Below are 10,743 nucleotides of genomic sequence, written 5' to 3'. Positions count from 1 at the left end.
TCCAGAGGGAGAGGCTGATCTCATAGGCTGCTCATGGGGAAGTCAACAAAGAAGAGATGGGTAGATGGCTGCTGGGCAAAGGCTCCTGGGGAGTGAGTGAAATGCCCTAAATCCATTGCCTCTCATTTCATAGGGACACGAGGGCACATCCTGCCACTATGACAGGAAGGCACTGAGCTGAAACTGCACTAGTCACAGGGTTCCTCTGTACATGGAACTTTCATTGGTCATTTTGACCAAGTATAAGGGAACAAGAAAAGCATCATTACATTTGTGTCGTTTTTCACCCCAAGGAGCTTTTTTTTATTTCTTCATGCGAACTTTATCCTCTCAAATTAAGCATGTCTCAATGTGAAATCAGCACTGGGCAAGAATCATAGTTATCAAGTGTATTGATTTCCCTGCCACTGTTCATTCTCCTAACAACTTGGACAAACCATAGAAAACAAACTATTTCTTACATCTGATTAGGCCCTAATTATAGTTACATTTTCCCTTGCAACAGCTACTATTGGCCCCCTCTCTCTTCACTTCAAACAGCATCGTTTATCTGCACGTCCTTGTCAAGTGGCTGTGCAGTACCTGTTCTTCCCAAGTTCATGCTCGCACTCACAAGTACTCGGCTAAATCTTGAATTCTCATCTCCTGCCCCACACTGCTCCATTCAAATTTTGGTGACAAGACCCAGTCCTTGGTCCCTTTATTACAACTGCTCCAGTTGCATGTGTTCTACAAAATCCAGACGTACCTTATGTTCACCCTCTTCAAGAGAGCCCACAGACACTCTCTTCCAGAGTAGACATGAGGTATTATTAGCAATTCAAGATTCAGGAAGGGGAGCTGGCTATTTCTTTTAAGCAGATGGAAAGACAGAAGCAAAGCAAAATGGTTAAGGCTAGTTGCATTAAAAACCCAGGCCTATGTGCTGTTAAGCAAATATGTTGAGAAATACTAAATTGGTATGAGTGGCCTTTTCCTGATTGAAAAGCCAGACATCTCCTATGGAATGCTCCAAGACATCTGTTGCAAATAACTATGTTCTTCTAAGCAAAGAAAGCATTGAAATCAAATGTTGCTGGGATGATTGGAAACGATGTGTACAGTTTCCCATCTCTATTTCCACAGTTACTTTAAAGAGATCATAAGTGAAGACAGATTCCCAGACACATGGTTATCTCTTAACACCTTTTCATTTCAGTCTATGTACTGATGTACACGTCAAGGCAAGCAAAGAGACAGAAATATAACACGGTAAGGGTACACGGTGACTACAAGGAAACACTGCTTTCACCAGAGGTAAAAATAGACAGAAAAGATTCAAGATCTCTACTCCCTGTCTTCATGATCCCTAAGGGTCAGATACATGTGTCTTTACTTTCACCTAAAACACTGACAAAATTCACCTTCATTTCATTTTTCATCTCTTATGAGAATATGCTTGATTTTATGTTTATTCCTCTCCTTATTAAGTTTGCCAATTAGTTTCCTTTTAATTAGTCCAGAATTGTGGAGAAAACATGTAACAGGAGCAGTTGTAAGATAGGGACTAAGGAGTGGGACTTGGCACCAAAATTTGAATGGAGCAGCGTAAAGGCAGGAAGCTGATTATCCACTTAGGAGTGTATTTGTGATATGCCGAAGGGCATACATTAATGTGATTTTGAGAGCTACGTAGGATTTACATCTGGCTAGTGTGGATTCTATGAGTAGTCTTGGAACCATGGGAACCATTTGGATGCTGTACACATTTTACAAAGTAATGTTATAAAATTACTTGACAAGCATTTATTTAAATACTGCAGTAGCACATCTGCGATTGCTGCCTTTTACCAAACACCTTTCTGTGATTTTAGTTCTGTTTTCAATTCAAAAAATTTAATGTAGAGGGATTTATGTGTCATGTGTCCAAAGTTCAATGGAGAATTATGAAACTTTATCCTCAAATTTGAGTAATATAGCTACTATCTCACAAGGCCCCGTTATTATTGTTGTTGATGTGACATCATTATTGTTATTGTAGTTTTAGAGACAGTGTCTCATTTTTTCACTTGTCTTGAACTTGTAGCGATCCTTCTGTTCTGCCACTTAAGTTCTAAAACTACAGATGTGTGCCACCACTGTTACTGTCCATTTGAATTTTAAGGAAACAATTTTTTTCCCTTTGAAAACTTGAAGTAAAGTTGGAAATACGACACACAGCAACTAAGAGCATTTGCTGTTCTTCTACATCACCTGAGTTTGAACCACAGTACCAAGATGGGTGGCTCACAACGACTGTAACTCTAGCACAAAGGAGAGACAGAGATGGAGACAGAGACAGAGACAGAGACACAGAGACAGGCAGACAGACACAAAGACAGAAAGACAGGGAGACAGAGAGAGACAGAGGGGCAGAGGGACAAAGAAAGAGAGAGAGAGTCAAATACATATACATAAAATATCTTTAAAAACGTACAATAAGACAAGCAACATTTCTAGATAAGTAAAAACATTTGTTGCCAAGCTTCACAGCCTGAGTTTGGTCAGTAGGACCCACAGGGCGTAAGGAGAAACCCAACTCTTGCAAGCTGTCCTCTGGCCTCCAGGAAATAATCACACTACATGTGTGCACATGCTTAGCATGCTCACTTACATCCTAAATGCACAAATAAATGTAACTAAGTTTTAATAAGTAAAGAAAACACATAACACACTACGCACGTCCCTGGAAGGAGTGAAAGCTACACTTCTCATTACCTATCAAGTAATGAGTGCATATATTCTCCAACAGAGAAGGAGTTGTAGAAAGGTATCAACTGTCATCATTTCTCACATTGAAAGGGATTTTTTTCTTTTTATTGAAAATAATGTTTTTCATACAATGTATTCTGGATACAGTTTCTCCTCTACCAACTCCTTCCAGATACCCCCTCCACCTCCCAACTCTCTCTCTCTCTCTCTCTCTCTCTCTCTCTCTCTCTCTCTCTCTCTCTCTACCTCTTTCTCAATCAAGCAAATAAAAACAAAGCAAAAATGTTAGATTAAAATAAAATAAAATGTGGGAAGTGCATGTGCACACACACACATACGCATACCATAAAAAGACAGAATTGAAAACTAAAATATACAAGGAAAGGACAAGTAAGGTTAAAAAAATAAGAAGTGATCCATGAGAAGATATGTCCGTTGTGTTTGGGTGAAATTGTCTGTTATTATGTGATAGATACATTGGGTTAATGGTGTTGTTTAACTTCAATGTTTCTCTTCTTTTTCATTTTTGTCTGGATGACAGGTCTATAGGTCAATATGTGATTTTTACCCGTAGTAGTGTTTGGGTTTCTTTGGTTTGGTTTGGTTTGGTTTGGTTCTACAAACTTTGGTTTCCTTGTTTGGTGGAATACATATATATATATACATATATATATATATATATGTATATATATATATATATTTTGCTATATCTCCCTGGGGAATTTTTGGTGAGTATATAGTGTCTTTCCCCATCTCATATGTTTATCTGTGGTTTGATGTCTATTTTTCAGATATTAAAATAGCTCCAATTGTTTGCTTCTTGGATCCATTCAACTGAAATATCTTGTGCTATCCTTTCACCTTGAAGTAACATTAATCCTTGGTGGTAAGGTATGTTTCTTGTATACAGCAGAAGGATGCGTTTATAATCCAATCTATTAATCTTTGACTTTTTGTTGGGGAATTGGGAGCATTAATTTTGAGAGTTACAAATGAGCAGTGTTATTGACTCCTGGTCTTTTGCTAACAGGTGGGTGTTTCCCCTCTTTTGTTTTACAGGTGTAGAAGTACTCATTCTTCATGTTTTCTATGATATGGCTAACCTTTCAGATTGAAGTTTCGTATTTGTTTGTTTGTTTTCTAAAGCTCTCCTTAGAGCTGGATTTGTAGATAAATACTGTTTAATTTTCTTTTATTTGAGAATGTTTTCATTCCTCCATCTATAGTGATTGATAGTTTTGATGGGTATAGTAGTCTGGTCTGACATTTTTTAAATTCTTTCATTGGATTTTTTTATTTACATTTTAAATGTTATTCCCTTCCCTGGTTTCCTGCCCATAAGCCCCCTATCCCATGCCCCTCCCCTTCTTCTATAAGGTTGTTCCCCTTCCCAACCACTCCCCCTTATCCCCACCACATTCCCCTACATTGGGGAGGTGTCCAGCCTTGGCAAAACCAAGGACTTCTCCTTCGATTGGTGCCCAACAAGGCCATTCTCTGTTACATATGCAGCTGGAGCCATGGGTCAGTCCGTGTATAGTCTTTGAGTAATGATTTAGTCCCTGGGTGCTCTGATTGGTTGGCATTGTTGTTCTTATGAGGTTGCAAGCCCCTTCAGCTCTTTCAATCCTTTTTCTAATTCCTCCAATAGGGATCCCATTCTCAGTTCAATGGTTTGCTGCTAGCATTCGCCTCTGTATTTGACATGCTCTGGCTGTACATTTCAGGAGACAGCTATATCAGGCTCCTGTCAGCATGCACTTCTTGGCTTTATCAAGATTGTCTAGTTTTGGTGGCTACATATATATATATATATATATATATATATATATATATATATATATATATACTCATGAGCTGGATCACCAGGTAGGGCAGGCTCTGAATGGCCATTCCTTCAGTCTCTGCTCCAAACTTTGTCTCCATATTCCCTCCTATGAATATTTTTGTTCCCCCTTTTAAGAAGGACTAAAGCATCTGCACTTTGGTCATGCTTCTTCTTGAGCTTCATGTGGTCTGGGAACTATATCTGGCTAGTTCAAACTTTTGGGCTAATATCCACTTATCAGTGAGTGCATACCATGTGTGTTTTTCTGTGATTGGGTTACCTCACTCAGGATGATATTTCTAGTTCAATCCACTTGCCTATGAATTTCATGAAGTCATTGTTTTTGATAGCTGAGTAATACTCCATTATGAAAATGTACCAAATTTTCTGTATCCATTCCTCTGTTGAAGGGGTCTGACATTTATGACCACTAAGAGTTTGTAAAACACCTGTACAGATTCTTTTGGTATTCAGAGTCTCCATTGTAATGTTGGGTCTTATGCTACTGGCCCTGCCTTTAGGTTACTTAGGTCTTTTTCTATTAGCCTTTAATTATCTTTCCTTGTTCTATGTATTTAATATATGGATTATTATATGTCAGGGGAAATTTCTTTTAAAGTCATCACTTTGTGATAGCACCCTAAGCCTCTCTTCCAGTTAATTGAAATATGTGCTACATCATGAACAATTTCAGCCAAGGGCACATAATGCCTCAACTTATTCCTTTTGTCTAAATGTATCTTTGAAGTTGGGAAATTTGCCATCCTAAATTTTAAGTAGAGTTTAACTATAAATAAAATATAAAATCGCTAATATTTGATTTCATAATATTAGGTGGTCTTCATAAAAACCTTTCAATAAATTAGTTTAACCTTACTTTGTTGAAATAATTAAAATTACTCTGATATTTAATAAGATCACTATTTAATGTTTTATTTTTAATTCCACTCCATAAATAAATTAGTGACTTCTATAAACCTTTCCTTACCTGTACACCACAAAACTACTTCTTTAGAAATTTAGTTGTCTACAGAAAAGAGCATAGACTATTTTGTAAGCTAAAGTCTTATTACCACATTGAATTTCTTGGTTGTCCTAATCATGAGAATTCTTGTAGCAGACATCAGAATATTGCAAAAGAGTAGTTTGCAAAGTGGACTGACTAGTGAGAGTTACAAAGGAGCCAAGGGCAGCACACTTAGTGGCCCTGGGAGGCGAATGCTGAAGGCAGTCAGGCATCTCTAGTGCAATCCTAGATCCTTCAACATCCAGCCTCATCCTGTTCTCCTCATATGGTTCCTTCTCTGTCGCTTTTCATGCTGAAATGTTTATAGGGGTTTCTTGCGAAAGGTGTTTGAAAGTGTAAGAATTGTGTGCAGAATAAGCTCAGCTTTTCAGAGGAAAGGGCCATAAAATCTAATACATAAATAATATATCAAGTCAGCACACAGTGACTTTTTCTTGTCAGAGAGCAACTTGAACCTGATTCAGAATCTCTGACAAAATAAATAAGGTAAAAGAGAAACTCAATTTGCCTCACCTGATGACAAAAGACAGAAGTTTGGATTAAATAGAATTATCTATGTCCCAGCAAATGAAACAAGACAAGAAGCATCATTAATATCTTCCAAGGCAGGTCTAATGATAAAAAGGCTTCATTCAGAACAGGTTATATTTTCTGGTTGAATATCTGTGTGCTAAAGGGAAGGTAATCAATTCAGCTCTGTTACCACAATAGTAGAAATAGTTTGATCCATTTTAAAGGAATCATAAGCTAAATATTAGCCTCAAAATATTAAAATATAGATATTAAAGTCAGGTGAGGTAGCTGACACTTGTAACTCCAACAACTTGAAGGCTGAATCAGGAGAATTGTTGCTAGTTGAAGACTTGCCTTGGCTACATAGCAAATTTAAGAGAAGTACATATTTGAAATACATAGTGAGACCCAGTTTCAAAAGAACAAAACTATATAATATTAATAATTCAAAAATATATAAATACAAGCATTATTTAAGCATCAACTTGAATTTTCTTTTCTATAAACAACAATATTTTCTCCTGTTAAAAACATAGTCAAGAGAGAGATATATGTTTATACAAAGATATGGAATATATCCCTCTAGAACAAATGCTGCAAACCTTTAATATAGTTCCTCATGTTGTGATGACCTACAACCATAAAATTATTTTGCTGTAACTTCATGACTATAATTTTGCTACTGTTTTAAATTGTAAATATCAGATATTTAAATATCTGACATGCAGGATATCTGATATGTGACTCCTGTGAGAAGGTCATTTGACCCCCAGATCATGACCCACAGGTTGAGAACTAATGCGCTATAATTAAATGTTAAATATGCATATTTGTTGAAATTTTGATTTCATTGTCTGTTTCTTTTTTAACAATTTTTGCACTTGAAATATTTTAAAATATTCCAATCCTTTTTATTAATGACTCTAATAGACAAATTATGTAGTTATCAAGTTAGGACCTGGCAGGCACATGGAACTGATGTATAGCAGCCTAGATATATTGACTCACAAGCTGACTTTTTTACAAAAACAAACCATCAGTGCTTTCCTTGTGTACTTCCACCCCTTTCTAGGATTTCTTGAACCTTCTATACATGCCAGTAATATTTTGGCAATTGTTTTCAGTTACTTATAAGTGAATTTAAACCAATACACCATATGAAAAGCATTACAACTGTTCAATTAAAGAACACAGGTGATTGTTCCTCTAGATGTTTTTAGCAGTGTGTGTGTGTGTGTGTGTGTGTGTGTGTGTGTGTGTGTGTGTGCACATATGCATGTCTATAGTTGGAAAACCTGTATGGTACATGGCCTTTAATGATTTGACTCTCATCCGTCTCCTCAAAGCCTTCAAGAGACAATAGATTTCAAATGAATCCTTTCTTTTTATTATTCTACATTGTTTTTCCTTCTCTTTAGAAAGATTAAATTTGCCAAGATTTGAAATACCTCACAATGTTTTCTTGTATAAAGGCTATATTTAAATAGAAAGATTTTTCAGTTCTTTTGTTTTTGGTAGATATCAAACCCAAAAATTCACAATTAATGTAAAACAATTAAAAAATTACAAACATGAAAGCTGGATTGTGCTGAGAAGGCAGAATTGGGGATCCCTGCAGCTTGCTGGCAAGTGGTAGATACCACATCTCAGAAGGTGTACTGAAAATTCATAGCAGACACTGGACATCCACCTCTGGGCTTCACATATACACATGCACACACTTGTGCGTGCTGCCACACATCATCCAGACATGTATACATATGCCCACATACAAACAAAAGTGCTTTCTCCTTCTCCCTCTCCCCTACCTCTCTCTCTCACACACACATACAGACACCACAACAAAGAAAAGTATTCAGAACAGTTTCACAGAAAAGAAAATCTATGTTTAGAGTAGGAAAACATCAAAAAAATTTCTTCCATAATTAAATGCTAAATTTTAGAATGTGTGATTTCTTCTCACATGTATAAACTTGTCTTCACTAAGCCATCAGTATGTCTTCTCCTGTACCTATGTGTGATCTCTGGCAGAGATAGTCAGTGAAGAGAGAGATATAACCAGGTTACTATTCAAATAACTATGCATTGGGTCTTATAAGGTATGAAGTTCAAGCTTATTGTTTGGAATTCCACATGTTGAGAAAAGTTTGCTTTTAAAAATGGTAATCTATACACATCAATAAATATACATTAGAATAGTCATTCTGTCTCTTCCTGGCACCAACTATTCCCCTTCACTGAGTTCATCAATCCTAAAGACAACACTGCCAGCATGCCTGATAAACTGTCCTACAAAGTTGCAGACATTAGACTGGCTACATGTGGACAAAAGTCTCTGGACATAGCTGAGAATGAGATGCAAGTTTGATACACATGCGGGAAATGTGCTTGACCTTCAAACCACAGAAAGATTCTTCCATTACTGGCTGGCTGCACGTGTCTGTGGTGACTGCTGCACTCATTGAGACTCTCATGGCCCGGGATGCTATGATCCAATGGCAATATCATCTCAGGATCATGCAGCAGCTATGTAACTTTAATTTTCTCAAATCCTATTTTTAATTATGATTGTTAAATGCTTTATTTCCTTATAACCCACCACTCACCAGAGGTGGTGGGAAAGAAAGGATGCAAAGGAAGTGGACCAGTTTAGAAAGGTTCTTTGGAGCAACTAAAGTCCCCTGCTTCTAGCAGACATACAAGTCATCTCTGAGGAAACAATGACTAGAGTCCATAACTTGCACAAGATGTTGGCCAATGGTATACTGAAGTTACCTGCTATCAGTGCCGATGATTCCATCACCAAGAGCAAGTTTGACAACCTCTATGGCTATCAGGAGTCACTCATAGGTGTCATTAAATGGTCACAAATATGATAATTGTGGGCAAGCTGGCAGAGGCAGCAGGCTGTAGTGATGTGGGCAAGGGATGTGTACAGGCCTTGAGGGGTTTCAGGACCTGAGTCATCATCACCAAGATTGACACCATCATTGTGGCTGCCTTGTAGGTCTATGAAGTGACAACCATGGACAAAGCCTATAAGGAGGGCAGCATCTTTGTCACCACCACAGGTTGTGTTGATATCATGTTTGGGCAGCACTTTGAACAGAAGAAGGGATATCATTGTGTGTCTCATTGAATATTTCCATTAATTAATTTATGTATTCACTTTATATCCCTATCACTGCTCCCTCCCACCAATTCTCCCACACACATCCCCTCCCTATCCCCAATCTCCTTCTCCTCTGAGAGGGTGAAGCTCCCACTGTGTCCTTCAACTCTGGCACATTAAGTCTCTCCAAGGCTAGGCACATCCTCTCTCACTGAGGCCAGACAAGGCAGCCAAGTTAGGGCAACAGGATCCACAAACAGGCAACAGCTTTAGGGACAGTTCCTACTCCAGTTGTTGGGGGACCCACATGAAGATGTGGGGTGCCTAGGTCCATCCTGTGTATGCTCTTTCATTGGTGGTTCAATGTTTGAGAGCCCCCAAGGGTCCAGGTTCGTTGACTCTGTTGGTCCTCCTGTGGAGTTTTTATTCCTTCCAGAACCTTTGATCCTTCCACCAACTCATCCTTAAGACTCACTGAGCACTGGCCAATGTTTGACTGTAGTCCTCAGTAGCTGTTTCAAACATTGGACATTTTGATGTTGAGATTGATGTAAAGTGATTCACTGTGTTAAAAGTGAACATCAAGCACCAGGTGGATCACTTCTGGCTGACCAATGGGCACTGCATTATTGTGTTCATTGAGGAACTAATGGTCAACTTCTGTTGTTCCATGGGCTGTCCCAGCTTTGTGATGTGCAACTCTTTCACAAATCAGAAGATGGCACAAATTGAACTGTGGATCCATCCAGACAAGTACTCAGTTGGGGTTCACTTCCTAAGTCCAATACATAAGTTGATCAAAATAGTATGTTTCAAAATCATGTAAATCAGCAACTTTTAAACTCCATACTAATAAAGAACATCTCAATTAAAAAAAAACAGAAAAAATAATCCTGTTTATAGTTTGTTCCATAAATAAATCAATCTAATAAAGGAGGTGAAAGATCTAAACAATCAAAACAAAAACTGAAGAAAATACAGTATGGAGAGACCTCATCCAAGTTCTTGAATAACCAGAAATAATATTTTAAAAACATTAATGTTATAAAAATAGGTCGTTAGAACAACCTACAGATCTAACACAATCTCCATCCAAAGTCTGATGATTTTTTTTACAGGATAAGGAAAAGATACTAGGTCATTATAAGAACATAAATGAACACAAACAGCCATTGCAATCCTAACCAGAAAAACATCATGCTGGAAATAGTACCTGACCTCAGACCTTACTACAGAGCCACAGTAGCGAACACAGCTGAAGAGTAATACAAAAACAAACCCATAGACAAAGAAGAAGGGAACAATGGATGCAGAAATGAACACACAAATACAGGTATCTAATATGTCAAAAATGTACATTTGAGGGGGAGAGTAGTCTCTTCAAAAAATTGCTGGGAAATTGGTATGTAAAAATAAAGTTAAATCCATAATTTACATCTTGGACCTAAGTAAATTGAACTAGATTAGTAACTTTAGTATAAAAACCAAAGATTGTGAATTTTTTAAATAAAAATACAGAAGTGTTTTAAGACA

The 10,743-nt window shown here is 37.5% G+C and overlaps 1 pseudogene; it reads left to right on the top strand.

Annotated features, from left to right (window-relative positions):
• Positions 1-8,370: 8,370 nt before the first annotated feature.
• On the top strand, positions 8,371-10,036 carry LOC116898585 (annotated as a pseudogene).
• The last annotated feature ends 707 nt before the right edge of the window (positions 10,037-10,743 follow it).

The sequence above is a fragment of the Rattus rattus genome, chromosome 4 (assembly GCF_011064425.1).
Source record: "Rattus rattus isolate New Zealand chromosome 4, Rrattus_CSIRO_v1, whole genome shotgun sequence".
Taxonomy (NCBI): domain Eukaryota; kingdom Metazoa; phylum Chordata; class Mammalia; order Rodentia; family Muridae; genus Rattus; species Rattus rattus.
Note: the sequence above shows the minus strand (reverse complement) of the source record. Positions and strands in the feature narration are given on the sequence as shown.